A 6644-nucleotide genomic window follows, 5' to 3' on the forward strand; every position below is an offset into this window, starting at 1 on the left:
TTTGGGTAAATGCCCAAAAGTGGGATTGCTGGGTCATAGGGGAGCTCTATGTGGAGTCTTGAACCCCCATACTACTTTCCAAAGTGGTTGATCAAGTTTACACTCCCACCAACAATGCAGTAAGGTTCCTCAATGTTGTTTTGATTTGCATTTCTTTTATGGCTAGAGAGGTTGAGTATTCACAGCTAACTTTTCTTTGTGCCACATACATGAACATCATATCCCTCACAAACTCCTTAAGGGTTGAGGTCCTTATTGCATAGATGAGGAAATGGGGAACCAAAAGTAGAGAGCCAGCCTCGAGTGAAAAAGTTAAAGGACTGTATCCCAGTCCCAGAGTTCAAGCCCCAGTACTGGCACACACACACACAAAATTGATAAATAAAACTAGATTGCAGCAATGTGGGCACACCTTATGAATATATTAGAAGACACTGAATATGCTAAATTACTGTAGTAGTTTTTATTCTGAATGTAGAAAAAGACATACTGAAAGCACTAAGGAGAAACAGCACCTAGCAGCTCTTTGTCCACTGGGGACAATATTTTGCCTGCAGCCATGGTTCCCAAAGGATGTGGGAACTACATTATTGTGGATTTTCAGAATTAGCTGGGTGCCAGTGGCTCACGCTCATAATCCTAGCTACTTAGGAAGCTAAGATCTGAGGATTACAGTTCAAAGCCAGCCCAGGCAGGAAAGTCCGTGCAACTTACCTCCAATAAACCATCAGAATAATCGGAAGTGGCACTTGGGCTCAGGTGGTAGAGCACTCACCTTGAGCTGAAGAGCTGAGAGACAGTGCTCAGGCCCAGAGTTCAAGCCCCACGACCGACCAAAAAAAAGGTTTTAAGAATTAAACACAATTAACTTAAAAAAGATATCTTAGCAGAGTGCCCAATTCATAATAGAAACAAAGCAACAAAAAGTAAGGAAAGCAGCTGAGGCTTAGTTTTTTTAATTACTTCAAAATGTACAAATGAATTTAGTCCAAGAAAATAAGCCACGCAGAGCCTTTTTGTTGTGTGCTATTATTTCACTGTGGACATAGTTTTTATACATACAGCTTTTAAAAACCTTTCATATAAAATGTGATGGGTACATATTCAAATGCCTTATAATTTGATTCAAGTATCAATTGCACATTTAACTAAGCTATCTGTTAGTTCATAGCAGATAATTTAGTAGTTTTGTTTAGAGATAAATACTTGGTCCATTTTATTTTTAGCTCAACTGGAAAGTTTACATTAAAATTTTGTTCAAGCCAGGTGTTGGTGGCTCACGCCTATAGTCCTAGCTACTCAGGAGACTGAGATCTGAGGATCACAATTCAAAGCCAGCCTGGGCAGGAAAGTCCATACAAACTAGTCAGAAAACCAGAAGTGGCGCTGTGGTTCAAGTGGTAGAGCGCTAGCCTTGAGCTGAAGAGCTGAGGGACAGCACCCAGGCCCAGAGTTCAAGCCCCATGACCGACAAAAAACAAAATTATGTTCACAATTTTTATTCATCTTCCCAATTTTAGTCTGAATGAGTCATCTTACTTTTAAAAACATGTTTGTAAACATATCTTTAACCCCTTTCTGTCTGTCTGTCTAGCATCTCTTATAACACATCTAAAATGAAAGTTAGTTTTTCTATAGTGGTTTGAGAGAGTAAGATAACTGGAATTAAGTGGTCTAGGTGATTGTTACTTTATCCAGGGAACTTTTTTTGCCTTTATTTTTCAGACTGATCTCACTATATAATCCTTTAAGGATTATAGATATGCTGGGATTACAGGACCAAGCCCTGCTAAAATGAAGTCATTTCATATTTTAAAAAGAAATTGAAATTGGACGCTTGTGGCTCACACCTGTAATCCTAGCTACGCAGGAGGCTGAGATTTGAGGACTGATATTCCAAGGCAGCCCAGATAGGAAAGGCTGTGAGACCAGGAACGTTGAGTAAGTATTCTTGCAAGCATTCACTCAGCAGTGAAGACAAGCAAAAGGATGGCAACCGTGTCGTGAGAACCACTATTAAGATATATCCCCAGCAGTGTGGCTCTGCGCCTGCTGCTCTGGCAGCTTTAATTGTTACAGCCTGAACAGTCCAAGACTGAGAACTTGGCAGTGGTTACCACCCGATTCTGGCCAAGAGCTGTGAGGAGAAGGAGGTTCTTTTCCAGAAATAAGGAGCACATGAGGGATGTCACAGCACATTTCTTGGCCTTTGCTGAGATAGAATTGTCCTTCCTCCCCTTCCCTTCCTTCCTGTCCTCCCTCCCCTTTCCCTTCCTTCCCCCCTCCCTCCCTCCCTCCTTCCCTTCCTTTCCTTCCTTCCCTCCTTCCTTCCTTCGGTCCCTCCCTCCCTCCCTTCCTTCCTTCCTTCCTTCCTCCCTTCCTCCCTTCCTCCCTTCCTTCCTCCCCACCACCACCTTTTGAATTCAGTTTAGCTACCACAAAGCTATAAACCCAGCCCCTGGGGATTGTTGGAGTAATTTAAATGGCAGAGAAACAGATTTCAATTGAGGGAATAGCTTGATCTCTTCACAAATTTCAATAGTTAAATATTCATTTAGTCAATGAATACTTTTCATTTTGTATCAAATTCTACCTAGCTACACTAGGGGGCGTGAGAGATGATATTTCTGCCTTGACACAATGTGTGGTGTAAGAGAGTTGTGGCTAATTAAGTTAGTACTTCTTAAAAGAGGAGAGAGGCATAAGTTGCTTTGGGAACACATAGCAGCAGGGTATTTCTTATGTAGTGGGGGCTGTCTGGGAAGCTTCCCTGAGAAGGTAATGTGTATGTATGTGAGATGAGAATGACAACTAAAGCTTATTGAGAAATGAATGGGACAGAGTCATCCTAGCAAAGCAAACAACTCCTGCTAAGGTCTGGCAGAGAGAGAGAGAGGGGGGGGGGAAGGGAGAGAATAGAACACACCAGATACTGAAAGAGGCACCAAAAATCAAAACAAAAGCAACAAAAAAAATTGTCTTCCAATTTCATGCTTTTGCACATGACACAATTCCTTTATTTATTTATTTATTTATTTTGCTAGTCCTGGGGCTTGAATTCAGGGCCTGGGCACTGCCCTTGAACTTTTGCTCAAGGCTAGCACTCTACCACTTGAGCCACAGCGCCACTTCCAGCTTTTTCTGGCTATGTGGTACTGAGGAATCGAACCCAGGGCTTCATGCAAGCTAGGCAAGCACTCCACCACTAAGCCACGTTACCAGCCCCATCCACTATATTTTAATGGATTAATTATATTCTATCATGTATGGATACTACTACATTTTCTTTATTCATTAATCTTATAATGCACAGTGGGGTTCATTCCAATCTTGGCGATTTCAAATAGTGCTGCGGTAAATGTGTGAGTGTAGATGTCATTTTGATCTAGGAATTCCAATTCATCTGATATATGTCCAGTAGCGGGGATTGCTGGGTCAGATGTCAGCTGTCGTGAGGGCGCTGGTCATTCACTCCTGCAGTCTGAGCTACTTAGGAGCCTGAGATCTGGAAATCATGGTTGGAAGCCAGCCCAGGCAGAAAAGTCTGTAAGACTTCTATTAACCAGGAAAAAGTTGGAAGTGGAGGTGTGGCTCAAGTGGTGGAGCCTTGAGTAGAAAAAGCTCTAGGCACCGAGTTCAAGCCCAAGTACTAGCATGCACTCATGCACACACACACACACACACACACACACACACACATATCCCTCTGAAAAGTGAGAGAAAGGTAGAGAAAGGGTGAAAGAACCAGGAAGAAGGAAGCTATAGTCTTTCTATAACATATAACCGTAGGAGATTTCTATAACATATAACCTTGTGTCTCTATGTCTCTTCCCTATAGTGAATGTTAAAAATCAAACCTAGGATTTTGCAAATGTGAAACGATCACTTTAAGACTGAGCTTGACACCCAGTCTCCATCATTTCTCCAGAGTGAGGCACTATGTCTTACCTACAGTTAGAGGGCAGGAAAGTAAGCCCCATATTTTTAAAGGGAGGAGAAAAATATTTATGCCATCACCCTGCATCACTGCATGGCATGCTATTGTGTATCTCTGTGTTCAGTGATGGTAATTTGAAATCATCCTTGGGATTGTTCACACTGTAAACCAGCAAGCTCTCTGAATGAAGGCCCCTCTCCTTTTTTTTTTTTTTTTTTAAAATCACCAGAGAACTGTTAGCTATCTACCAACATTCATGCAATTGTTGGATATGGGTCGATGTGTTCACTGTGTTTGGGGGTAGAGTTAGTTTCTGGATTGATGATTATGGAGGTAAATCTGACAGAGTTTGTGGGAACTTACATATGTCTTTAGAAAGATCCAGAAGTGATGTTAAAAAGAAGAAGTCATCTCTTCAATTTCTTTCATGTGCACGTAGTTGTTTAAAGTGGGGCCTGTGTACTGCGTTTAACCACGGATACACAAACACAGCAGACTACAAGATCTTTATCCAGCAATCAAAATGGATAACTGCATAATCGTCTGTGAAGCCACAAGCAAGTAATATATGCTCTAGTAAAGTGGGGACAGTTGGGTCTACACCTAAAATAGCCCAGCAATGGGAAGACTAAGTTTGAGTCAAGTTCCTTTGATCCGAGGCCCTGTGTGTATGAGCAAGCACTACCACCCAGCAGATGTGTAGGAATTTATCCCAAAAAAAGGAAAATTTCCAGCATCCTAGCATTTTAGATTTGAAAGAGATGGGTTATTACTTCTCACAAGTATCTTTGAGAACCAAATATTAAAAAAAAAACACAAATGGCCAATTTTCTTGTTAACCCCTAGAAACTTGTTAATACCAGAAACTCACTTTAGATCTGATGAATTGTTGATGCGTGAAAAACCTACACATTTTATAAATTTCCCAAAGGATTCTGTTCCTTTCAAGTGCAACAGAGAGAGAATTAAGAGAATAAATTAGAGGATGAATAATTTAATCTAGAATTTGTATTTTATAGGTTAGGGAAATAAACATTTAAGATAGAGCTCCTTTTACATGCCTCCCCCCCCCCCTTTCTCTCTGTCTTTGGTCAGTTGTGGAGCTTGAATTCAGGGCCTGTGAGCTATCCCTGAGCTTTTTTGCTCAAGGCTAGCACTCTGCAACTTTGAGCAACAGTGCCACTTTGGCCTTTTGGGGGTAGTTTCTTGTGGATAAGAGTCTCCCGGATTTTCCTGTCTGGGCTGGTTTCAAACTGCTGTCCTCAGATCTCAGTCTCCTGAGTAGCTAGGATTACAGGCACTAGCCACTCACTCCTGGTTCATTAATTTTTTAAATTAAAACTTGGGTTTTAATCTTACCTATTAAAAATGGTGGTTAAAAAAACAGAAATGAAGTAAACCCTGCAATCCATAAAATTGACATTTTGAAGAAAAAAGATAAGAAAAACTAAAGCCCTGGTTTAAGGAGACACACAGCTCAGGCCCAACAGAGAATTTTAGTGGAAGTATGTGTGTGTGTGTGTGTGTGTGTGTGTGTAGTTACTCCTCAGCGCACCCCACCCAGCCACAAATGAGTGTGGTTGCTTCAAATGGCCAACATGCAAATCTTAAACTTGCACTTTTGAAGTCATTGGTTTTAGCTACTCTATTTTCTTCCCTTTGGTTTCCAAGCTTGCACAAGGGGGTATGATTTTAGAAGTGTAATTATAACTCTGGTTTCAAACTTGCAGACCAAACAGATCAGAGGCAGGTCAGAGTAGTAAGAATATGGGCTAGAGTTGGTTCTTCCTGTGTGAACAAGGAGAACAGCACAGCTGGGTACAAAGCAGAAGCTTTAGGCTGATCTGAGGAATGTAGACAGACTTGAAGCTCAGCCCTTCAGTAGTACTTACCAACCACGTCCTGATTTACTTATTACTTTCTTGAGATGGGGTCCATTCCCCAGTCTAAACTGACCTTGAACTTGGGTAGCCTTCCCTGCAAACCTCCTGAGTTCTGGGATTACAGTCATGTTCCACCACACTTGGTTTCATGTTACTATTTTTTGATTCAATAACATCATTTACATAAGCATTTTTATTCAATGAAAGTGCATTATGAGACAGGTGGGAAAGAAGAAAGCTTAAGGAAAAAAATGTCTAAAGAACATGAAAAATTACCAAAGTGCTGCCCAATTTTTCTTCTTGGTTGCAATACCCAGTGGGTTACTTATTTACTTACACATGTGCTGCTCTTCACCTTTCTAGAGTAACAGCTGCTCCAGATGTTACTCCAAGTTTTATCTATATCTATATCTATATCCTGCCTAAGGCTGAACATTGAAAGTTGTAAATAATTTTTATGTATTTACAATAGCACTGTGAGAGGAATGTGAGAGGACTCTATAAGATTTAATCGTAACATAAATAAATCCTTGGTGCAACACGCCAAAGGAGTTGTGTAATTCTCCCAGGTGAAGAAGGTTCCAGTCGACATTGCCAGTCTCCCCCCCTCCCCCCCTCTCGCCCCAGGCCCAGTAATGGGTGTAAATAAAATAAGACAGCATTTGTGTTCCATGTCTAAATCAAAGCTCACAAGCTTCGGATTTCCAGCCAGACCTTAATGCAAATGAACCCCAAGCCTCGGGTGTGTGTTTGGGCTAGGGATGTGTGTGTGTGTGTGTGTGTGTGTGTGAGAGAGAGAGAGAGAGAGAGAGAGAGAGAGAGGA

The sequence above is a fragment of the Dipodomys ordii genome, unplaced genomic scaffold (genome assembly GCF_000151885.1).
Source record: "Dipodomys ordii isolate 6190 unplaced genomic scaffold, Dord_2.0 Scaffold4, whole genome shotgun sequence".
Lineage (NCBI taxonomy): Eukaryota > Metazoa > Chordata > Mammalia > Rodentia > Heteromyidae > Dipodomys > Dipodomys ordii.